General features: G+C 38.2%; 1 long non-coding RNA gene across 5 annotated transcripts in view; it reads right to left on the minus strand.

Annotated features, from left to right (window-relative positions):
- Positions 1 to 25223, minus strand: part of LOC106508148 (uncharacterized) — a 138966-nt gene that overhangs the window by 110409 nt on the left and 3334 nt on the right. For 4 of the 5 annotated variants that reach the window (XR_014831171.1, XR_014831172.1, XR_014831173.1 and 1 more), the window contains exon 2: positions 6274 to 6371. This is a non-coding gene — a long non-coding RNA (uncharacterized LOC106508148). Of the gene's footprint in view, positions 1 to 6273; positions 6372 to 10028; positions 10102 to 25223 lie in introns of those variants that run through there. The other variant, XR_014831174.1, reaches the window with a different exon arrangement.

A 25223-nucleotide genomic window follows, 5' to 3' on the forward strand; every position in this document is an offset into this window, starting at 1 on the left:
AAACAAAACTTCACATAGAGGAGAACAATTTCAGCTCAGCATCCACTTAGGAGGTATATACAGTTACAGAGGGCTCAGAATATATGTCTACAAAATGTACAGAAGAGTAGCTCTACATCATATAAATGAGCTGACTTGTTCTTTAATACCTATTATTCCATAATAGTTGAATGGACTTTAATATAATAAACTATGTAACTCAATCTCTTCTAGTTTAAAGACATTTTTCAAGTAAATGTTTAGTTAAAGTCCTTATGAAGTTCATTCAAAGTTCAGACTCCTTATGAAAACTACTGCTGCCTGTCTCAAGAAGTGACCACCCTGCCTTTTTTCATAAGATGGTTTCTTGGTATAGAGAAAATATATATTACCTGCTCTGGAGAAGGTGTCAACTCTCTGCTTTCTCTAGCCGGCCCTTGGGCACTGGCCTCTGTCCCTGCTAAAGATGTTGCTCAGGTGTGTCTAGCTCAGGTTCTGCTCTTAGCGCAGGTAAGAATTGTGATGACAATTCCTTCTGGGAAATGTGGCCATCTCCCCCTGCTGCCAGGGCTTCCCTCCAACAGCTCTTGAACTTTAGAGACTTGGCTGCACTTGATAACTGCAGAGACTAGGTCCTTCACTAAATGAAAGGAATATATGGAATCCAGAGAACTAGAAGAGTGAGTACCCTTAAATGAGAGGGACAGATTGCCCAGGGAAACACAAAGAAAAGTAGATCATGGGTTCAGATATAATCTCGGCAGACAGGGACATTTTCCTCTGGTGGTTTCCATTTTTTCCATGAGATAAAAAAGCAAGGTCATCTGCTTTTAAGACATGGACCAAACTGTAAATATTTGGGCAAGTTTTGTTGATTCTATCAAGCAATGATTCAGTTTCACCCAGTGTTTATATGATTTCTTCAACTTTTAACTAAAACTAAGTTTCTTACCACTGTGTTGATTCTGGTCTTTCAGTTTTTATTTGGTATTCTCCTATTGTGCATTTGCTTTTATTTTAAACAACTTTAAATTCTTTTCAGATGTAGAATGGGTTAATAATTAATGGATAATTAGTAAGCAGGTAAACAAAATAAATGCATACAATTTTAAAATTTTATAGCTGTTCTTCACCATAAGAAATTTTGTATTAAAACATATAACAAGGAAGAAATTCTGCATTCTATTATATTTCCTTGCATGGAATTTTGAGAGCAACATATTTTTGTTTGCATATCTTTGCTAGCATCATAGATTCCAAGACAAATGTACTACGTTTTCAGCATCCTGACACTGAACTTGCCTCAGATGGTCTCATTGAAATATTGCAATAATCCTTAGATAAATATTTTCAGAAAGATGAGCTTTTTCCTACTCATTTTGATGAGGAGAGATACAGGCAAGGGGCAGCCAAGAAGCTTGCCCCTTTTTTTATATATTAAAAACAAGAAAAAGAATTTTGAAACAAATCAAAGACCTCGGTTAAAGTCATAAAATTAAACTCCTTTTGTCCTTCATCCCACTATGATCTTATATGCTCATATAAAATTTAACGAAGTAAAAAGTAATAAAAGTGACAAAATCGAACATTAAGTAATACTTAATTGCAAAGTCAAAGGTATTAAGGGACAAGTGAAAACACAGACAAATCTGTGGTCTCTACAACATCACACATCACATCCCATTAGGAAGGCCAGCCATCTAATGTTTATATGATCAGCATAACCACCCATAACAAAAATTACTCATTTATTAAGTACTTACTTTTAAAAACAGTTTTAAAAGTATCATTTAATTTTACCATTGGATCAATATTTTAATCAAAGAAAGTATGTAAACTGCAGCAATATTTTTTGGATCCACTTCATAAAGTAATAAAAATAAAAACAAAAATAAACAAATGGGACCTAATTAAACTTAAAACCTTTTGCACAGCAAAGGGAACCATAAACAAAACAAAAAGACAACCCACAGAATTGGAGAAAATATTTGCAAATGGTGCAGCTGACAAGAGATTAATCTCTAGAGCATACAAATAGCTCAGACAGCTCATTATCCAAAAAACAAAACAAAACAAAACAAAAAAAACCCTCAGTCAAAAAATGGGCAGAAGATCTAAATGGACATTTCTCCAAAGAAGACAGACAAATGGCCAAAAAGCTCATGAAAAGATAGGCAATGTCGCTAATTACTAGAGAAATGCAAATCAAAACTGCAATGCGGTATCAGCTCATACTGGTCGGAATGACTCTCATCAAAAAGTCTACAAATAATTAATGCTAGAGAGGGTGTAGAAAAAGGGAACTCTCTGTTCCCTTTCATTGGTGAGAATGTAAATTGGCATAGCCTCTATGGAGAAAAGGATGGAGGTTCCTATAAAAAGCTGAAAATAGAGCTACCATATTGATCCAGCAATCCCATTCCTGGGCATATATCCAGAGATAACCAAAATTTGAAAAGATACATGCACTCCAATGTTCACTGCAGTACTATTTACAATAGCCAAGATATGAAAGCAACCTAAATGTCTGACATAAGAATGAATAAAGAAGATGTGGTACATATATACAGTGGAATATTACTCAACCATAAAAAAGAATGAAATGCCATTTGCAGCAGCAAGGATGGACCTAGAGATTATCATGGTAAGTGAAGTAAGTCAGACAGTAAAAGATAAACATCATATGACATCACTTATATATGGAATCTAAAAAAAAAATGATACAAATTTACTTTTTTACAAAACAGAAACAGACTTACAGACATAGAAAACAACCTTATGTTTACCTAAGAGGAAAGGTGGGGGGAGATAAATTAGGAGTTTGGGATTAACATATACTCACTACTATATATAAAATATATAATCAACAAGGACCTACTTTATAGCACAGGGAACTCTATTCAATATTTTGTACTGACCTACATGGGAAAATAATCTGAAAAAGCATATGTGTGTGTGTGTGTGTGTATTTGAATCACTTTGCTGTACACCTAAAACTAATGTAATATTATAAATCAGTTATGCTCCAATATAAAACAAAAATTGATAAAATAAAAAAAGACCAACCACATGAGTAAGTAGGGGGGTGTTGGGTCACATAGTTATTACTTGACCTGGGGACTGAGTTCATCCTCATGGGCAATCAATCAATCATGCCAATGAACAAAGTCCCAATAAAAACTCTGGATATTGAAGCTTGGGTGAGCTTCTCTGGTTGCCAATACTCTGTATGTGCTGTCACATGTCAACACCAGGAGGACAACTAGTCCTGACTCCTAGGCAACAGGAAATGAAAACTTTGTGTTTGAAACCCATCAGTTTCTGACCTATGTGTGTCTTCCTTTGGCTTATCCTGATCTATAGCCTTTGCTATAGTAAGTCATAACTGTGAGTAAAAAACAGAAGACAAACTATATCTGAAGTTTAAATAGTCATAGACAGAAATGCCTCTAACAAAGCTAATTTTCACAGCTATGCCATACAGATTTTCTTAACTGTATTTATCAGATGAGGATGAGGATCAGTACATAACACCGGCTCTTTCTTCACAAGTTTAGAAGGAAGAAAAACTTTCCTGCCATGGGTTAAAGTAAGAAAGCTTCTCTTTTCCTATTTTCCAGTTGGCATGGCTACTGTGAGTGCCTAAGTGGTGGTAGCTCACGGCCTTTAACCTCCAGCTTCTATGTGCTCATTAAGTTGGTATGGACCTGAATCTTTTTTTTTTTTTTTTTTTTTTTTGTCTTTTGTTGTTGCTATTTCTTGGGCCGCTCCCGCGGCATATGGAGGTTCCCAGGCTAGGGGTTTTAATCAGAGCTGCAGCCGCCAGCCTATGCCAGAGCCAGAGCCACAGCAACACGTGATCCAAGCCGCGTCTGCAACCTACACCACAGCTCATGGCAACGCCGGATGGTTAACCCACTGAGCAAGGGCAGGGATCGAACCCGCAACCTCATGGTTCCTAGTCGGATTCGTTAACCACTGCGCCACGACGGGAACTCCTGGACCTGAATCTTGTTCTCACTCTGATTCTCTCTGCTTTCTTGCTTACATGAAATAGGATGGATGAGTTATCCTAAGGACCTAGTCATATTTCCTCTTTGCTCTTTTTAAACATTGCTTGGACCCTGGGGAGCTTGTAATACTTTAGGATTGACAGTAGACCTAAGGGCCTAGAAGGAAAAGAGGGAGATATTTGGGCCTTAAACCTAAGTTGCATCTTCCAACTTTATGAGGGATTCTTATATGATGGTATCAGGAAGTAGTCTAGTTCAGAGTAAAGTGATGAGTTGATTTCCCATTTGTCACTGTCCCTCTGAGTGGATAAATCCCACAGGTCCCTCCTAGAGAGAAGGCATGACACGCCACAGTAGAAACGAGTTACTTCTGGATCTCCTGGCCATAATAACATCTTGAATTCCCCTCACTCCACAGCTCTAAAAAGAGATATATAGAGAGCTACAGCCAATATTTGGGATTCCTATGCCCTATTTGAATATGCCAAAACAGGATGTGAACAGGCTTGACATCTGTCACCCCATTGATTGCCAAGGTCAAATATACCAAAACATAGTCCAGGTGAGTAGCAAAAGAAGAAACAATTTTAGATGATAAGCCTCTAGTACATTCTGTATTTAGATAGAGTAGATGGATTAGCTGGCCTTCAGGGGCAGGAAAAATAGTCTCTGGCTTAAAATTGCATAAAATGATTGAGGTCTTTATTTTTAATATTTCATTCAGTTATGGCTTAAGTCAAGAAGGCCAAGCTGTAGCCTTAAACTAACCTGCCACTTAAGTAACAAACTTTAATTTCAAATGTGAAATTCATTTTTCTATGCATTAGAAATGAACAGAATTTAGTTCTTGAAAATAGTTGGCCTGCTTCCAGAAAAATAGATGTTAAAGTTCTTGGGAAAACACTTTTGCTCTAGAACAAATTACGGAACATCATATTTAGAAAAGTCTTCTGCAAAAGTAGCCAACAGTGTTTTTATTCTTTCATTTAATAGCTTTTGCTTACCTCTTAGATAATCCTTTTTAGCCTGTACCTAGACCTTTTATGGATCCAGGTACCCACAGTTATTACCTTCATTCTACCATCCAATTCTAGCAAGAGCAACAATGTTCTCTACATTTATTTTTGCCATCATTTAACTCAGTTTATTAAGTTTTGAAACACAAAATGAAATTAGGCACATGATATTTTAGCAACCCGAGATCATCAAATTATTCATGAGCAGACAAAGCTAGGGTAATATTAGTGCTAAAGAAATAGTCAATGTTGTAGGAGATATGGAGCAAGGAAAGGAAACCCAGGTCTCTGCACACAAGGATTGTGACCATTTGTTAATATTTCCACCTACTGCTATAAAAGACATTCCCTCAACATTTAGCATCTCATAATAAACATTTCATTTGGCCCAAAATGTTGTGGTCAAGAATTCAGGAAGAGCTCAGCGGGTGGTTCTCACTTGTGGCCGCGTAACGGCATGCGTGGTCAGATGCTGGCTGGGGTTCTGGTCATCTGAACATCTGAATATCTGACTGTTAAGGACGTCAAAATGATAGAACCTCAGGTCTCAGCTGGGGCTGTCACTCAGAGCAATGGAACAAGGCCTTTTTGTATACTGGGCTTCTTGCAATGTGGCCTCTGAGTCTTGAGAGGGGAGACCCTTTGGGAAGGATCTAGACAGCCCAGGTTCTAAGGGGCAAGGCAGGAGCTGGGTGGTTTCTTCTGATCCAGCACTGGATGGAACAGTGTCATTTTCCCTCAATTCTATTGGTTACAAGGTCACCCCAGCTGCCAAGAGAGAGACATAAGACCTCACTATTTGAAAAAAGGAGTGTCAAAGAATTTATGACATTTTAATCTGCCCCCAATTGGTCAATTAGCTACCTAAAATCCAGCCTCTCAGAATGCTGAGATGAATCCTCTTCAGAAAAGATACAATCCTTGGAAGAATTTGTTTCAGAGACTTTCGTTTACCTATCTACTCCTTATAGCTTGAGTAGAATGATTATTTCCACTGGCTGGGATCATAGGAAAAAAAATAATCTTTTTTCTCTTTGCTACTCTGTTTATAGGTGTACACACAATGAAATTCTTGGAAAGTTTGAAAAGATTGTTTTATTCACATTGATTTCCAGGAGAAAATTTTCCATCTGCTCTTTCACACCAGGGATATTATTTTCCACCAGATGTGTTTAGTGTAAGCGGTCAAGTAGTGTCATGTTGTGTTTCTGAATTGTTTTAGGTGAAATATTCATGTTTTAAAACATATTTTTGAAATAACTCACCTTCATCAAAAAGAAGTCCTGCCAGCAGAAAATGTCATCCATAAAGTGTGATACAGCAGTTGCTTACATATAGGACTCTGTTTTTTGTTTGATAAGATCTGTGGATAGAAAGAAGGAATCTAATCACTTCAAAAATATATCTAGTTTCAACAACTATATATACATAGTTTCAACAGGTAGACTTAAATGATTGTCTTTTTGCAATTTTTTTCCCCACGTTTGAATTTTCCAGGGAAACTTCAGCTTTGTTTGGTTTGAAATCATGCAGTGGCATTTGCCCCAGGTCAGTCAAAGAAAGAAAAAAAAAAAAAAAAAGGATTGTTTCAGGCTGGGCAGAAAAGTACTATAATAGTTGTTTTTACCTTCAAAGTCAGGCTTAAACAGGGTTCAACAAGTCAAAAACAAAACAAAACAAAAAAGACAAAGAGTTTATTCTCATCACTCCTGGCCAGTTGCTTCTCAAATGTTAACGTGCATAGGAATCATTTGGAGAACTTAACACACGGATTCTCAAATAGTAGGTCCTGAATAGGGCTAGAGATTTTGCATTTTCGAAAACTCCCAGGAGATGTCCATTCCACTGGTTAACAGACCACATGTGGAGCATCATAGAGGTACATTGAAATAGCAATAATTAGATTTGAATTTGACTGGGAGGGAGACATTGGGCAAGAGAACTGGCAGAGACTTGCTCCTTGTTTAGATGGACTGCCAAGAGCAACGCATATTAAAATATTTTAAAATCTCAGAGTTCCTGTTGTGGCACAGTGGAAATGCATCCGACTAGGAACCATGAGGTTTCAGGTTTGATCCTTGGCCTCACTCAGTGGGTTAAGGATCTGGCGTTGCTGTGAGCTGCATGAGCTGTGGTGTAGGTCACAGATGCAGCTTAGATCTGGCGTTGCTATGGCTGTGGCATAGGCAGGCAGCGGCTACAGCTCTGATTAGACCCCTAGCCTGGGAACCTCCATATGCCACAGGTGTGACCCTAAAAAGCAAAAAGAAAATAAATAAATAAATAAATAAATAATCTTAAATGTTTGATTCTTAAAGAGCCAATTAATCTTTATTAATGGTAAAATATGTATAAATACTCATATATGGAAATACTGTCAGGCTTTAAGAGTTTTTGGTTTGTTTGTTTGCTTGCTCTTTAGGAAGTTCACAGCATATGGAAGTTCCCAGGCTAGGGGTCAAATCAGAGCTACAGCTGCTGGCCTATACCACAGCCACAGCAACGCAGGATCAATGTGGGATCTGAGCCACGTCTGACCTACACTCACTGCAATGCTGGATCCCCAACCCACTGAGTGAGGCCAGAGATCAAACTCGCAACCTCATGGATACTCAGATTCGTTTCTGCTGTGCGGCAATAGGAACTTCATTAATGAGTTTTAATGAAACAAATTAGGTGCAGTATAAAGCATTGCATTCACTCATAATTGCAGTTAAATGCACAATAAAAAAATAATTCAACACATTAGTAGCTCTGAGGAAGAAAATCCATTTTCCCGACAATAAAAACAAACTGATTACAATACCTGGCTTTGACTGATATTGAAAATAACAGTATTTAAAATGCTAGTATTAATTATAATGGATTTTGGCAAGTTTCTGGACCAATGTTTGTTTTACAGACATAGAAATAAGGATTTTATCTTTACATGTCTTTCCTTTAAAATATGTATTCTACAAAGAGGAAATGTAAAGCAAAGCATAATGAAAGAGACAGACAAAATGAAGAAAACAAAAACAGCCCAAAACCATTGTTAACATTTTGGTATCTCCATACTTTTTTTTTTTTTTTTTTTTTTGTCTTTTGTTGTTGTTGTTGTTGTTGTTGTAGTTGTTGTTGTTGTTGTTGCTATTTCTTGGGCCGCTCCCGCGGCACATGGAGGTTCCCAGGCTAGGGGTCGAATCGGAGCTGTAGCCACCGGCCTACGCCAGAGCCACAGCAACGCGGGATCAGAGCCACGTCTGCAACCTACATCACAGCTCACGGCAACGCCGGATCGTTAACCCACTGAGCAAGGGCAGGGACCGAACCCGCAACCTCATGGTTCCTAGTCGGATTCGCTAACCACTGCGCCACGACGGGAACTCCCATACTTTTTAAAAATAATCAACATATGGCTTTTTTTAATTTTTAAATTTTTTTTTTTACAGATAGGTTAGATGATCGTTTTTCTGCTTAGTACCCTATTAACATTCCATGCTAAGTATTTTTCTACATGTTTAGTAGATTCATAATGTTTTATTATGCAGTTATTTCATAATTTATTTAATAATCACTATAGGAGTTCTCACTGTGGTTCAGCAGGAATGAACCCCACTAGGATCCATGAGGTTGTGGGTTCAATTCCTGGCCTCGCTCAGTGAGTTAAGGATCCAGCATTGTGGTTAGCTGTGGTGTTCACAGAGGTGGCTTGGATCTTGTGTTGCTATGGCTGTGGTGTAGGCCGGCAGCTACAGCTCCAATTTGACCCCTAGGCTGAGAACTTCCACATGCTTTGGGTTCAGCACCAAAAAGCAAAAAAACAAAACAAAAACAAAACAAAACACTGTATAAGTTGCTTTTATCTTTCACTATTTTGCAACATCGCAATCAACATTTTATTTTATTTACTTATTTTTAGAGAAGTCTGTGCCTTTATTGGCCCACAGGCATAATTAATATTTTAAGTGTTCATTTTTTTTCACATGCTGTCCATTTTTTCTTAGGAAAAACTCTGGTGATTGGCATAACTAGTTCAAATGGTGTATATAGGTTTTTAGCCTCCTTGCACACATCCTTTCAGAAAGATAATGACAAATTATTCTCCTGAAATGTACAAAATTTTATTCCCTGTGGGTCACTCACTATCTTAACTTCTGCCAATTTACCATTTGATAAATGAGACTTCTCATGCTGGCAAAGTTGCTGCGAAAAGGCCATTCTCGTACACAGTTAGTTAATGGAGGAGTAAATCAGAACAATATTCTTAGAAAACAATTTTTAGTTGAGTGTTAAGAGCCTTGAGAATGTCCATACTCTTTGACCTGTTTCTGAGAATTTAGTCTATAAAGCAACAACTCAAAATGTGAAGAAATAACTGTACACGAGAATGATTATCCATGTATTTTAGTAGCAAAATCCAACAAACAAAATAATTGTCTAAAAATAAATTATGTTAAGGCCTCTATATTCAAATTATTATACAAGGATTAAAATAAGTATTTACAAAGAGTGTAAAGCAGGCATATAAAAAGGCTGGGTGGAAGGGAATATGCCCTGGTCATTAAAGAGTGGTGCAATTCTCACTCCACAACTCAAAAAAGGGACATTTACATAGCATCAATGGAAGTGTCACCCCCTGGAGTTGTGTAGTGAAATGACACAAGTGATATTATTGAATTTTTCTTTTTTTTTTAATTACTCAAATGAATTTATCACATCTGTAGTTGTATTATGATCATAACAATCCAATCTCACAGGATTTCCATCCCACGACCAAAGTACATCCCCCCACCCCTCAAACTGTCTCCTCAGGAGACCATAGGTTTTTCAATGTCTGCGAGTCAGCATCTGTTCTGCAAAGAAGTTCAGTCTGTCCTTTTTTCAGATTCCATATGTCAGTGAAGGCATTTGATGTTGGTATCTCATTGTATGGCTGACTTCACTTAGCATGATAATTTCTAGGTCCATCCGTGTTGCTAAAAATGCTGGTATTTTGTTCCTTTTAATGGCTGAGTAATATTCCATTGTGTATACGTACCACATCTTCTTGATCCACTCCTCTGTTGATGGACATTTAGGTTGTTTCCATGTCTTGGCTATTGCAAATAGTGCTGCAATGAACATCGGAATACATGAGTCTTTGCGAGTCATGGTTTTCTCTGGATAGATGCCCAGGAGTGGGATTGCCGGATCAAATGGTAGTTCTTGACTAGCAGACAGAGGCTAAATGAGGGGATACCCATACGGAATTTTCAAGAGGAAGAAACAAAAAGACTAACAGCCAAACAAGGAGATGTTTACTAAATGCCCAAAATAAAGAGCTAGGTACTGAGAAACAAAATATAGAATCAGAAAAACAGCACTACACTTTGGGATGGCTTCGCTACTTATTAATACTAAGTAAAATAATACTATGAAATAATGGAACTAGTTGATATTTCAGACCACATACTCAGCTTAATCTCTATTTAAGATTGTGTTTCATCTGATAGCATAAAATCTAGTCTGATTGATTCAGGGTAAATGGATTTTGCTTCCATTGTTTCCAGAATGAATTCAGTGAAATCAGGACTTCCTACAACGAGAGGCTAACTCCAAAATGTCCACAATCTCTCTAGGCTTCACACAAGAAATGAAGTAGCCTCTGATCACAGAGTCCCAAACCCATGTAAAGGTTTTATCATCTCTCACACTCACACACAGGGCCTCAACCCTGTGGCAAGAGAAAGAGGGGCAAGTGCAGGGACTCTTCTGTTTGTGTTCCCTTATTCATTTGCCATCTTCTCTCAAGCTAGGAGGCCTTTATCTAGACTGTGGTGGCAAAACCATCTAACCTCTCACTTATCTTCTTTCCAGCCTAGCATTTGTGGTCAAGTTATATAATTTCAAGCCCTTGCAAGTCAAAAACCTTGGCTTTGTATTATTGGTGCTGTTAGGGGAGCGTTGACTAAATCTGCCCACCTTGGCCAGGCATGATATTAGACACTTGCATGAGTTGTCTCACAACAGGAGGTCCCCGGTGCTCCCAAAAGGGAGAATTTGGGAGGAACCAATAGAGGGGAGAAAACAACCAACCTTCCAGGATCCTTGGCACTGGAATCCATCTTGGCTGAGAGGTGTGTTTGCCACCAAGAAGGACCCTGAGAGCAAATATGGGCTGAGCAAGACGACTGGCCAGAGACAACCAGGAAACTAACCCCGTTCCCATAAAATCTGAGACCGTGAACCACTTGGCAGAGCAGTCCTCCTGGGTTCCCTTACCCTACTGCTCTCCACCCAGACATCCCTACCTAATAAAGTCTTTTGCTTCATCAGCATGTGCGTCTCCTCAGACAGTTCATTTCCCAGTGTTAGACAAGAGCCCACTCTTGAGGGCTGCAACATCACCGAACCGAAATTGGGTCTGCTTGCCTGTCACTCAGCAAAGCCAGTTTACTGACACCAGTGTCAACTAAAAAAGAAACATGCACAACCTACATGTTGAGAGCTATGTTTTATTCGATGGACATTCTTACGGCTTCAAGTTTGGGAGGCAGCATCTCAAGCAACCCTGAGAAAACTGCTCCCAGGAGGCAAGGGGGAAGCTAGGATATATAGGAGTTTTGCAACAAAGGGGAGGTAGTCAAAACAAAAGATGACTGTAGATTTCTGTTAATAAAAGAAAACTAGATGTCTCAGGTTAAGGAATTTAATGCAATTCTATATGAGAAGATGCAAGAGGCTGGGCTCACTGAAATCATTCCATTGATATGCACCTCAGCTCTCTTCTGCCAGTATTCTCTGTTTTCACAACCTGAGCTTCCCCAGAGCTCACCGTTGCAGGTGGCTGCAATTGCTAATGACTGTGACATCCTTTGTTTCCTGATATGGCAGGCAATATTTTATTTCTCACTTGCTTGACTGATTTTCTTTTCTTTCAGCATTCCTCCACTTCCCTAATTAATAACTGCTTGAGTCTGCTCTTTGAAAGTCAAGCAAGGACTAGGAGACTTGTGTCTTTTTCTACAAGCATGAAATGGAAGATACAAAGGCACTATATTCCAGGAGGAGCCCATAGAGTCTTACTTAGTGTCTATTCTTCCTTTTTCTTAATACCCTTCAATCCTGAGAGGTTCGGGGGTTAGACAAGAAAGGGAATAAAGTTTTGGATAGAGAGCTTAGTCAAAAACTTGGCAGAGGAATTCAGTTTCAGGAGGACTCATTTCACTACTCCTGGGCCTGAAGACAAGAATCTGACTCCTTAGGTCTCACCACATATGTCAGGGCCTTCTCTTCAGTAATCCTCACTGTGGTCCGGGGTATGAACAGGCGACTGGCACTTAGCCATCTTTCTTGACACAGATTGAATCATGAGCCACTGCAGCTGCTGGCCCTCTGGAAGGAGCTCAGGGTGGAGATCAGGAGTGAGGCCCTCTGTGCTCTGGGAAAACTGGCAGAGCAGGTTTTCGGATAGATATTTGCAGGAGAAGATTTTATGAGCCCAATGACTGCATTTCTTCATGCCTAGAAAAGCAATAAAACCCTTCACAGTGACGTCTTCTCCTCGTGACTAGTATAACCTTCATGAGACTAGCCGTGACCTGTAAAATGTGTGCTTAGTTGCATGCACTTCCCCACTTCACCAAAATCACATATATACTGAATTCCCCCCTTGCCTCTTAGGAGTGGTATCTCAGAGCTATGTGAAATGCCACCTCCCAAACTATGGTCCTCATTTTGCCCCCAATAAAACTTAACTCTCAACTTTTAACTTGGGCATTTTTTTTTTTTTTTGGTCTTTTTTGCCATTTCTAGGGCCGCTCTGGTGGCATATGGGGGTTCCCAGGCTAGGGGTCTTATCGGAGCTGTAGCCGCCAGCCTACGCCACAGTCACAGCAATGCCAGATCCGAGCCGTGTCTGGACCTACACCACAGCTCACGGCAACGCCGGATCCTTAACCCACTGAGCAAGGCCAGGGATCAAACCTGCAACCTCATGGTTCCTAGTCGGATTCGTTAACCACTGAGCCATGACGGGAACTCCTAACTTGTGCATATGTTTAAGTTGACAGGGAGAAGCCTGTTTTCAGGGCCCAGGTAAAGTTCAACACTGTCAGCCAGTGTCTAAAAGAGTGGTGGCCATAGAATAGGCACCCAACAAATGTTTGTTGAATAGATGAATTAATACCCCTTAGGTAAGGAGATAGGTGAAAGGGCAAGCAAGGAATAGAAAGGAATGGGAAGGAAGATCTACAATGTTCTCCTCAGACACCTCCTTTTTCAAAGCTTCCTTTAAAAATAAATTTAACTTTGGAGTTCCCACTGTGATGCAGTGGGTTAAGAACCCAACTGCAGCAGCTCTGGTCACAGCAGAGGCTCTGGTTCGATCCTCATTGCGGTGGGTTAAAGGATCCTGCATTGCCACAGCTGTGGCTGGCAGGAAGTTCTGGCCTGGGAACTTCCATATGTCATAAAATGAAAAATAAGGGGAAAAAACCTAACTTTGTCCTCAGGGGTTATGAATTCATTATTAAGCTCTCTATAAAAGTTTTCTCTTGAAAGAATCGGGGGCATATCCATAACATGCATAATCCTTGTATTTCTTACAATTTATTCCAGAAGCTGCTTAAACATTTATACATGCAAAATGTTTCACAAGCTCTCAGCAGAGATGCCACTTTAGAAGTACAAGTATTCCATTCAAGTCAGTCTCCCAACAAAAGCAAATGTGTCTGTTTACTTTTCCCCATTGTTCTTAAAAGAGGAAGAAAAGGAAGACAAGCCACACCCCAGTACCTGGCGTCAGTGTTCGTTTATATAATACCACTGAGAAGAAATTGGTTTGGAACTTTTGAAAGGCTGTGCTCCTCTACTTTGCTTCTAGAAGAAGAGTGCCCATTATAAATCATTATCTGTACATTTCCTGGGTTCCTACTACATGACTAGAAAGTTAATCTTTCTCCAAAAGTTTACTCCTGAAATCCTGGAGTTATATAATAAACTTTTTTTTTTTCTTAAGAGCCACAGGAACTGCGACATATGGAACTTCCCAGGCTAGGGGTCGACGCAGGATCCCAGCCATGTCTGCAACCTACACCATGGCTCATGGCAACGCTGGATTCTTAACCCACTGAGTAAGGCCAGGGATCAAACCCGCATCCTCACGGATGCTAAACAGGTTTGTTACTGCTGAGCCACAACGGGAACTCTCATAATAAGCTTTAAAATGGTGACTTGATCTTGTATTTGGGTGGAAAAGAAAATAGGCACTTTGCAGTCAGAGGATAATTCCTTTTACTTCAACTATCTAAAGCTTCAGAGAGACAAAGGAATTTCCATTGCAACGCTGAAGTTTAGCTATTGTGACATTTAATTATAGGAAATTAAAATGTGACTGACTTAAAATATAAGCCCATTATTTACTTCTGAATACACAATGGTTTAAAGTCTTTGTTGTTTAAAAAAAAACACAACCATATGTGTCAAACTATGAATTACACATTTAACATATGTTAGCAAGGCCTTATTCTCTGAAAAAGATTAGTTAAATAAATAAGACATTTAATTAAAATCAAACTATTATAAAGTACTCAACAAGGGTGCTTTCAAAAGCATTTGGATTAATGAGATTAGAATAGATTAATATAAACGCCAGAGTAAATAAAAGTTTTTTTCAAAACTTAATTAAATTTCCCCAGGAAAAAAAAAATTTGGCATGATTTAAAAAAAAATTCTCTTACTTCTTTTGATCTCAAAATATTTCAATCATATTTTTTCTCAGTGCCTTGGTAGAGCATTTGGAAATGATCTAGTAACAGAAAATGGTATTATGTGTGTGATTTGAATTTACTGCCATCAAGCGGTGGTGCCAATTGTTTATAACTAGAGGAGTAGCTGTTTGGGTCTGGAGGGTTGTGCCTCTGGCCTTGAGGAAGTCGGCTAGGGCATGCAAAGCCTCCTTCAGCCCTTCGCAGGATGTTCAATCTCTGTGAAACATTTCTCATGAAAGTGCATCTGGACCAACTCTAGCCCCCCACCCGCACCCCCTTACTTAAAGCCTCTTTGGCTCCTTGAGGTTTGACAACTTGCTGTGGGATCGGTCCATACACACTCATTCTAACCCCAAAGGCTGCTGTCCATTTTTCCTCCTTAGCACCTCACTCTGACCTGCTCCCTATTTTGTGTTTCACAATCCAGGCCCTTGCTTTTTCCTGGAGTCTCACCTGGGCAGCTCTGGTTTTACTTATTTGCTAACTCAACACGCACATGGCACACACTGTAAGCTGGGCCCTGTGCTAAACACTTACCAAGTACTAACAAATATCAACTCATTTTATCATGATGGCAACCCTCCGGCAGAGTTGCTGTTGTTATCAAGCCCATATGATAGATGAAGACATTAAGAAACTTGAAAGACTAGGATTCACAGGCAGCCTGATCCAGAATCTCTGCTCTGAACATTTCCAGGTTATACCGCCATTCCCATCCAGGACTGGAGGACAGGACATGTTCCAAACCGTCAAGTTTAAGCCATACACATGATGCCAGATATATGACAACCCAAACATTTAAGACACATAGATTCGTGGAGCATGAACCAAATACTATCGTTTAAGATAAACAGTCAGAGCACTTTTTGAAGCATTAAAAATCTAGATTCCAGTTTGATTCCTTGCCCACTTATCCCTAACTGTTCCTTTGTTTTATTTTTCCCAGTCTAATGTCATACATGCTTTTGAAGAGCCATTTGTTACTTGTATTGAGTCTAAACCACTATGGAGGTTGGGAGAGATTTTCCAAGGGTTTTATTCTCGTCTTTGGGGTTAGCTCAGCATCTAAGTGCTTCTTATCCTTTTCTCTGGATTTTAGGTTCACTTATTTCCTATTTTTCCTCTTTGCTTACAGAAGGATTTACTCAAAGCAGTGGTTCTCAGATTTTTGATCTCAGGAATTCTTTACACTCTTTATAAAGAGCTTTTGTTCATGTGGCTTGTATCTATTAATATTTACCACCTTTGAAATTAGAACGGAGAATTTTTAAGTATTCACTTAACATATATATTAGTTATTAATATATTTCAGGGTATATATGTATGACTATATAATTCATAACTGCACATAATTATAGTTATTTACTTTAAATATAATTATATAATAGATGCCTAATATATTAAAATTATGTATAATCCATTAATGTATAATATAATAATAAACCCTTGACATATTAACATAAATAACATGTCTTTGTGAACAATATATGTTCAGAGCCAGAAATATTCTGTGGGAAGAATGACATTGTTTGCATTGTTGCAAATGTTTTTAACCTTTGGTATTAAACAAAGATTAGATAGCAAGATTCTCATATCTGCTTCCATATTCAATATGCTGTGACATCACATGCCATAAAGTTCTGGAAAACTCTGTGGTACACTCAGGGGAGAATGAGAGTGAAAGAGGCAAATAACGTCTTAGCATTATTAGGGAAACAGTCTTGACTTTACTGACCCCCTGGAAAGGTCTCTGATGACACTTTGAGAACCACTGATTTCGAGAGAGAAAAAGTGGGTCCCCTGGTATTCTGTCCGCAGCCTGCCATTCATCCTTTTGACAATGTGGCAAAATGGAAAGAGCAAGAGAAAGTGAAGGGAGCCTTCCTATACATTATGAGCAAAAATGCACTGTGATTTTTTTCCCTAACTTTGAAAAAGAAAGATTTTTATTTTATTCTGCTTTGAAGAGAAATGAAAGAGCCTGCCAGATTTTTTTTTTTTTTCAAGACCAGAATCTCTTTGAATAAGTGAACATGATACGGATTTAACAAGAAAACTGTCAGTCGGTTTGTCCTAGGAACACTTAGCAGCAGCTTGGAACTTCTATAACATGTCTTGGAAGAGAGTTATAAATTTTATCAGAACTATTGTTAAGAGAGGCTTTTGGTTTTAGTGCTGAAATTTAGTTAAGAATAATTAAGTGCATAGACTAATTTAGAAAATTTAGTTAGAACCACACCCAAAGGAAATAAGAGTAGCCAGAGACTCAGGTTTACTATAAATTAGACATTACTACCACTATCACCACGACTAGTACTGCCAATCAAAATAGTAATATTGTGCACTATAGAGATATAACTCACCATTTCACAGTTTCCAGATTCCCAAAAAGGCGCCAGGGGTCTATACGAAAACAATTGTCTATAACCTGAATTTTACATTACAAAAGGTGTTGCCTCAACAAAGGCCCTGGACAAGTAGAATCCAGAAAGAGCTGGGTGTGACTTTTCCTCCAAATGCTTCATCTTGCATTACTAAGTAAACGAGGTCCAGAAGAGTGAAGGGAATCACCACAAAAGACACAACATCTCCAGACCCTAAGTAGATAAAAGATGTTTCCATTACCTTCCTATGAGGGCATACTTTGATGCTCCTGGCTTTATGTCAGGGGCTCGATTCAGTTCTTCCACTTAGCAGAAGCTTTAGAACCCCAAATTTTGTTAAGCCCAGACATGAAATCAACTTAGTCACGTCTGGTTGCAAAACTGCCAATGGATTTATAGGTTTGACGGGGAAGGCATGGGCAGACGAAATATTCACTAAGAAAAATTGAGCAGTTGCAAGAATTCACATTCTATAAAGGAATTCAGTCACCTGTCATGTTCTCTTGTTGATTATAATCACATGATTAGCAAATGAAAATCACCATATCAACAATTTTCCATCTTTGGTCTTTCCCCTCATTAGCTATTTCCATAATATCAATAAAACAACTGAGAAAAATACCAAGTCAACATCCAATTGTAATTGGGTGAATTAAAAAAAAAAAATCGAAGTGTTTTTTCCTCCATCTGATTCTTGACTTTTACCTCTCTTGCCACATCTTTCACTCCCACCCCACACTGCGTGTGGTCATTCATGACAATTCAGCATGGATATCAATTCTGGGAGTCTCAGTATTATACGGCACTCAAAACTTCTTTGATTTTCCCATTATATAACATCTCTTGACCCCAGATTTCACCCTAAAGATCAAACTCAACCTTTTGTAAATTTTACAATGAATAAAAGTTAATAAAAATTTGTACTCTTTTTCCCTTCATCAGCCCCTCTTCCATTTCCAGGATTATAATCCCTTTCATCCTACTCAGGTCCTGCAACTTCCCGTCTCCCTTTCCTGCAAATCTCTTTTAAGAAATTAACATAAAACTATGGTGTAACGGCATAAGGTATGAGATGTGATCCCTTAACTCTCCAATGGCCTTCCAGTTAATAGAGGGCCCTTGATTTGCAATAGCTTTAAACACTTTAAGACAGGCAGATTTTAGAATTATATGACAGACATTGGGTTTATAATTTAAAAGGCTTCTTGTGTAATTGCAGCCTATCCCATGCTACAACCCGTGCTAGAAATAAGCACAGTGATTTCCTTTCTCTCCACTTTTTATGCAGGGCTTTATAAATGCATATAACACGCATGTATATATAAAAATATGTGTGTGTATTTATACACATACCAAAGAATATAGCATGGAAATTGCTAGTGATTAGTATGAAAAAACAAAAATAGAATCTGTTCTTTGGATATGACTTCCTGATACAGGATATTTCCATTTTCAACTGACAAATAATTTAAATTCATATGCAGTAAATTTGTTCTCATGAACCTTTTGTCAGAAGAAAAATTCCATCTTCACTAATGAAACAATGAGACTTTCAGAGCAATGCAACTTAATATAATTCTTGGTCATCACATAACCACTATTTTAGCATACATTATAATCATTAATTTCCTGATAGCTGTTAAAATTCTGTGTTGTCTTTGGAGATGCCCCAAGCATCTTTAATGAGAATTAGTTGGTCAGTCAGGAGGAATTTAACATAAGAAGATATCCATCTGGTAAATATATCAAATTAACAGTACTTGAACAATGAGTTCCACTTCTCAAACGCTAATGAGGCATAAAAGTTAAGTTTCTTAACAAATATATATGCATTTTCATTACAGTCTCATCACAGGTTGCTTTCCTCACAACTGAGTGGTTTGGAATGAATACAGTTTTTGAAGACCTGTTATTAACTTGGTGAAATACCATAGATGATAACTAAGAAGAAAAGTGAAGTTAACTTCATGCTTCACTTAAATGTCTGGGTCTCTTTGGTACAGCTCTATCCGATCTTCTCAAACTTTTAGAGGATTTGACAATTTAACCACATGCTGAGATCAGATATGTACGAATACAGTATAAAATTGCTAGTAGCCAGGGCACATATAGAGCTTACTTTGGACTGGACTTCCTTCTGCAATTCAAAATAGCATGATTTAAAGCATCCAGATTAGTACCACAAGAATCCAGCAGTCCCACAGGGGGCACACAATCTGAAGGCAAATGTTTTCTCCTTGGGGATTTGACTTATTAAAGCAATTGTCTCCTATACTGTGGAATTCTCACGTAAAGACTGTGGGTGTGGAGTCTACAGAACCAATAGAAGATGTTCAAATTCTACGAAAGTTTGTAATCTCCATGTAGGTCTTAAAAATACACCCCCACCACCTTACACTGTATTTCTTCTTTCAGAGGATATAGGAAGATAGACAACAGCCTAAAAAAGAAGCTGGCTTAGGAGTTCCCGTCGTGGCTCAGTGGTTAACGAATCCAACTAGGAACCATGATGTTGCAGGTTCGATCCCTGCCCTTGCTCAGTGGGTTAAGGATCCGGGGTTGCCGTGACCTGTGGTGTAGGTTGCAGATGTGGCTCGGATCCTGCGTTGCTGTGGCTCTGGTGTAGACCGGTGGCTACAGCTCCGATTGGACCCCTAGCCTGGGAACCTCCATATGCCGCGGGAGCCACCCGAGAAATGGCAAAAAGACAAAAAAGAAGAAACTGGCTTAGGCTGAAAAAAGTATCCACAGATACTTTGCCTTCAACATGTACACTCACACCCTTTCAAACTCTCCAACATTCCAATGTGGAAAGGTTGCAAACACCACGGAGACTGGGAAACCATATTCAAGTGGTACCTCGTATCAGATTCTGGGACAGAGTTTGGCAACAATAGGTCCGATCTAGAAAGACTTTCACGAGTCTGTTATGACATACTGTGGGCTTTTCATAAAGCATATTCAGTTTAACGTATGGTTCTTCACTCTCAAATTTTGTGATTCCCACTTCTTTTGGTATAAAATGTTCTTTCCCATGTGAAATGATGGCCAGAAACAATATGGTGTTTGTTTTTCTGTGCTTACTTTTAAAAAAGAGAGAGAGGAAAAAAAACTGGCAACCTTACATTGGCTTTCAAATTTGTTTTTGAAATGCGACCAGCTGGTAAAATCCAAGAGTCTGGAAAGTGCTATCAAACTTGGAGCATGGAGCACACATATTTCATTCATTCTTGCAGGATGAAAGGGAATTTTCTGGTTTTCTAAGCCATTCCAAATCAATTTAGTTTTACGTTATTGCTCTGGCCAGAGAAGTTCCCTCCACCTCATCCACAAAAAACAAAAAACAACCAAAAACATGCTAAAAAGTAAATAAATAATCAAGAGGGAATGTAACTATAGTATGGTTATATCCTATTTCATGAAGTACATATATGACTGAAATGATGCCAAATAACATATTTCTTCCCCTCTAATCTCATATTTCCTATAAAGTTTGTATTGCAATTTCCCTTGAAGTAAAAGTATCACATAATTCAATACACTTTTCTTGTAGTAATCTAGAGAAATGATTATGAAATAGTATTTTTTGATAACATATTTTTGATAACATATTTCTTGGTAAAAAGTACCAAGAAAAATGTGAATAAGCAAAGTTTGAAAAAATCAGTGAGAGCTTAACTGTGCAGAACCTAATGCATTATGAAGACAATACAGATTCATAACAGGAAGAAAAATAAAAAGCAACTTTCTCCATATGATTTTTGAAGTTATTAAAGAGTCAACCCAATCTATACTATCTCTATTTCTAGTTGTACTACAGTGTAGTTAATCAGCCTTCGATGGCTGCCTCCTTTCCAAATGGGCATTGAATACACATTGTTAGGTGTATTGTTTTATGTAGCCAGGTTATTATATATCTTAATATTATACAGTGCCTTAAGTTAATGCAAGTACTTTACAACAACATAATTCTACTCACTCCCCTCTTGTTCACTCTGCATACATATTTACTTCTACTTATGTTAAAAACACCAAAATACATTTTGTTTATACATGCATTCATTGATTGCCTTTAAAAACTAGCAGACAATGGAGCTCCCGTCCTGGCGCAGTGGTTAACAAATCTGACTAGGAACCATGAGGGTGCGGGTTCGATCCCTGGCCTTGCTCAGTGGGTTGAGGATCCAGTGTTGCCGTGAGCTGTGGTCACAGATACAGCTTGGATCTGGCATTGCTGCGGTGGTGGCCTTGCTGTGGTGGTGGCCTAGGCCGGCGGCAACAGCTCCGATTAGACTCCTAGCCTGGAAACCTCCATATGCCGCGGGAAGTAGCCCTAGAAAAGGCAAAGAGTCAAAAATTAAAAAAAAAAAAAAAACAAAACCTAGGAGACAAGAAAAAAATTCTTTCATATTAACCCATGCATTTCCCATTTCCCGTGTTCTTCCTTCCTTTATGTAGCTATGAGTTTCCTTCCAATATTGTTTTCCTTAAATCTGAAGAATTCACTTGACCATCCTCACAATGTAGGTTTACTGATACCATATTTCCTCAGACTTTGTCATCTGAAAATGTCTTTATTTTGCCTTCACTGTTGAGGGATTATTTTTGCTGGATATAGACTTATGCGTTAAAGATTTTTCCTTTCAATAATCTAAGGATATTCTATTGTCTCCTGATTTGCGTTGCTTTTTATGCCATCAGTTGCCATTCTTGTCCTTGCTTTCCTCTGCTATATATAATATTTTTCTCCTGTGTACTTTTAGGATTTTCTCTTAATCTTTAATTTTATACAATTTGACAGTGTGGCAATTTGACATTAGAAATTTGACAATAAGATTTTGTGTAGTTTTTATGTTTTCTTTTGTGGGAAAAATACACACTAAAATACATACATATATTTTTAATCAACTTCAGAAACTGTTTGGCCATTGTGTGTTCAAAGATTTTTTTCTGCACCAATATCTCTTGCCTCTTTTTTTTTCCTTTTTTTTGACTCTTCAGTCAAACATAGTAGACCATTTGATATTGTTCCACAGGTCACTGGAATTGTGTTTATTTTTTTGAGACTTTTTACACTTTATCTTACTTGGATAGTTTTTAGTGTCCTACTTCAAATTCATTTATATTTTCTTCTAAAGTCTCCAATCTATTGTTAAGTCCATTCAATGCATTCCATATTTTAGACAAAAGTTTTTCCTGATACAGACCTTCCTCCTATTTTTAAAAATGGTTTCCATTGCACTGCTTAGCTTCCATATTTGTTTACATATTACATCCATAATTTCATTTATATCCTTAAAATATTTATAATGTTTTGTATAGGTGCTTATCACCATTGCCCACTAATTCCAACAGCTACATCTGTTACTTTTTATTGTTTTCTCCATAGTTACGGGTTATATTTTTCTACTTCTTGATTGTGTGCTTGACATCACGGATGCTACATTGCTGAGATTCTAAAATTCATTATCTTCCTGTGAAGAAGAAGATTTTTTCCCTGGCTGGCAGTTAATATATGAGATAATCAACATTATCTTACTGGAGTTTCTTTTTAGGTTCGTTAGCTCTTATGTTATGGTTAAAAATTGTTAAAATATCTCTACAATAAAAAATATCTCTTCTTTCTGGGTTCTCACCCTAAGGTTCTGAGTCTTTAGTGAGGTTTCTCTGCCTTGGCTGAATAAAACTCCAGTTATTTCTAGAAGTGTGCAACCTCCAGTAGGTCCAATCAGCTCCCAATCTCCTGGGAAGACTTGTTTTTTTCACCAGATTCAAAGAAACAGCAAGCTAATCTCCAGAGCTCTTGTTCTACATGGTTTCTTCTTCTCCATTACTCCATCCCATAAATCCCAGCTGCTTCTTCATCCCAAAATTCCAATCTTTGTTTCCTTTCTCCAGTGAGACATTCGCTCTCTGTTTGGTGTTTATTTCTTTAAGTCACAGTCAGGAAAATTCCATCAGGAAGAAATCTGGAGCAGAGTGAATGTGCATGATATGTCCAGTGCCTTAAATTTTGCTTAATATATGGTTCCAGTTTTATAATTGATTACAGTGGAGGGGAAGTGTGATATTCTTTATTCCATCATGGCCATAACCAGATGGAGAGTATGGGAAGAAGCAATTCTCATGTGTCTCTTTGTGATCATCACTGTCCAGAGAGTACAGAGGAGTAGGACTGAGTCTATGACACGAAAAGACAACAAATTATACAACATGATAAACAGATGCTAAAATGAGTGGTACAGGTTAAACATCCTGTGGGAATACATAGATGCATGCCACAACATTTTTTGAGCATTTCTGACAGTTCTAGGTTTGGGTCTGTGAAAATTTGTCCTAGGTTCTGGATGTGTGAAAATAAAAAGCAGTTCATATATTCAGATACTCAGGATGCTACTGGTACCTCTTAGCCCACTGGAATTGAGGAAAGGTTGCCAATTAGGGCTGTCTATAATAATTTTAGGGAAAAAAATCCCACTTGAATGAAAGAGTAGGCTTTGGTGAAATTGGTTAGGAAGAATAGAGCCAGAAATTAGAATAGTATGTTGTTATTCATAATAGAATGTGTAGAATTAGAGATTGGGGAGTGTCTGAAAAGTCTGGCCTATACTCTTAATAGGAAAAGGTTAGTTTTTGCAGTTTTATTTTTTTTTTATTTTGATTTTTATAGCCACATCTATGGCGTATGGAAGTTCCCAGGCTAGGGTCAGTCTGGGGCTGCAACTGCAGGCCTACACCACAGCCACAGCAATGCTGGATCCAAGCCACATCTGTGAGCTATGCCACAGCTTGTGGCAATGCTGGATCTGTAACCTACTGCATTATTGTTATTTTCCACAAACAATATATGGAACCTAAATCCACACTTATTTGAAAATGTGTTGAGAAAGACATTAGAAGATTGTAAAACTAAGTTGTTGGCCAACATGTGGGTTGTTGGAGTTAGGTGTCTTGGATGAAAGTTAAAAGGAAAGCACTTATTTTGAGGTTTCAGAAGAGAGAAGGGGTTGGGAAGATAGAGAGAATAGGAGGTTTCGTGAAAGTGGTAACATATGGAATGAATCCTGAAGACAGGTAGGACTGGCTGAGACACGAAGTTGCCTTTTTTGCAAAGGGAGGATGTAGAGATGGGAAGAGTGGGACCTAAGAAAGAAATGTGAGCAAGTTGTGCAAAGGGATGTGTGGCTTACAGTGAAGGTTAAACTGAGGCCAGATGGTAAAGAACCTCCAATGGGGTCTTTATCTTCCAGGACAGTAGCTTCAAACATGTTCCCACCCCCACTCCATATTTACCCTTTCTACATGATATGCCTCTGATATTTTCTATTCCATTTTATTCTTCACTGTTTCATTTATAAAGAATTCTGGCATGATCCACTATAGGAATAGCATATTCTGCTAAGAGGTCAAAATCCACAGTCAGTAAATGTTGCTCTAGTGAAATTCATGCAAGTGTCTGAGTTGAGGAATAGGAACTGGACTGGCTGCACAGAGTGACTAGAGGGGAAGAGATGGGAAAATCCAGCTTGGATGTTTACTGAACACTAGGGGAAATATTTGTTGAATTAATCAATATAAAGTGAGCAAGTCTATTGCAAAAAATGCTGAGGAGAGGAAACGAGAGAATGATCAAAGATGATGGGAGAGGGAAATGAAAAAATGCATGCAAGAGATATGTAGGGGACCAAATATGGTTTTCTAAAGATCTATCTATGTAAGTGTAATTATGTATGTAAAATATTAAAATATTCATAAGTAAAATCAAGGTAGATTTAAGAAATAAATGTCTCAAAACTTTTTGAAATATTTTGAGCAAATCTAAGCACCTTAAAACTATGCCTACCAGCATGCAATGGAAAAATTCATATAGCCTCGGGAGAAAAGGAAAGAAACTGTGAGCCAGGCACTAATATGTGCAATTTATCATTTAATTCTCACAACTCTGTCAAACAAATAGTTCTGTCTTTACAGATAAGGAACTGAGCCTCAGAGAGGTTAAATAGTTTTGCCAAAGTCGAAGAGCTAGTTGGATCAAAAGCAGATGTCCAGACTTAGGGGTGTCTGCTTCCAAAGCTTGGGCTTGGTTGAAAATGTAAAACT

The sequence above is a fragment of the Sus scrofa genome, chromosome 16 (genome assembly GCF_054392235.1).
Source record: "Sus scrofa isolate SSC_HxYL_T2T_F1_AM1 chromosome 16, Sscrofa_HxYL_maternal_Yorkshire_Landrace_v2.0, whole genome shotgun sequence".
NCBI classification, from domain to species: Eukaryota; Metazoa; Chordata; class Mammalia; order Artiodactyla; family Suidae; genus Sus; species Sus scrofa.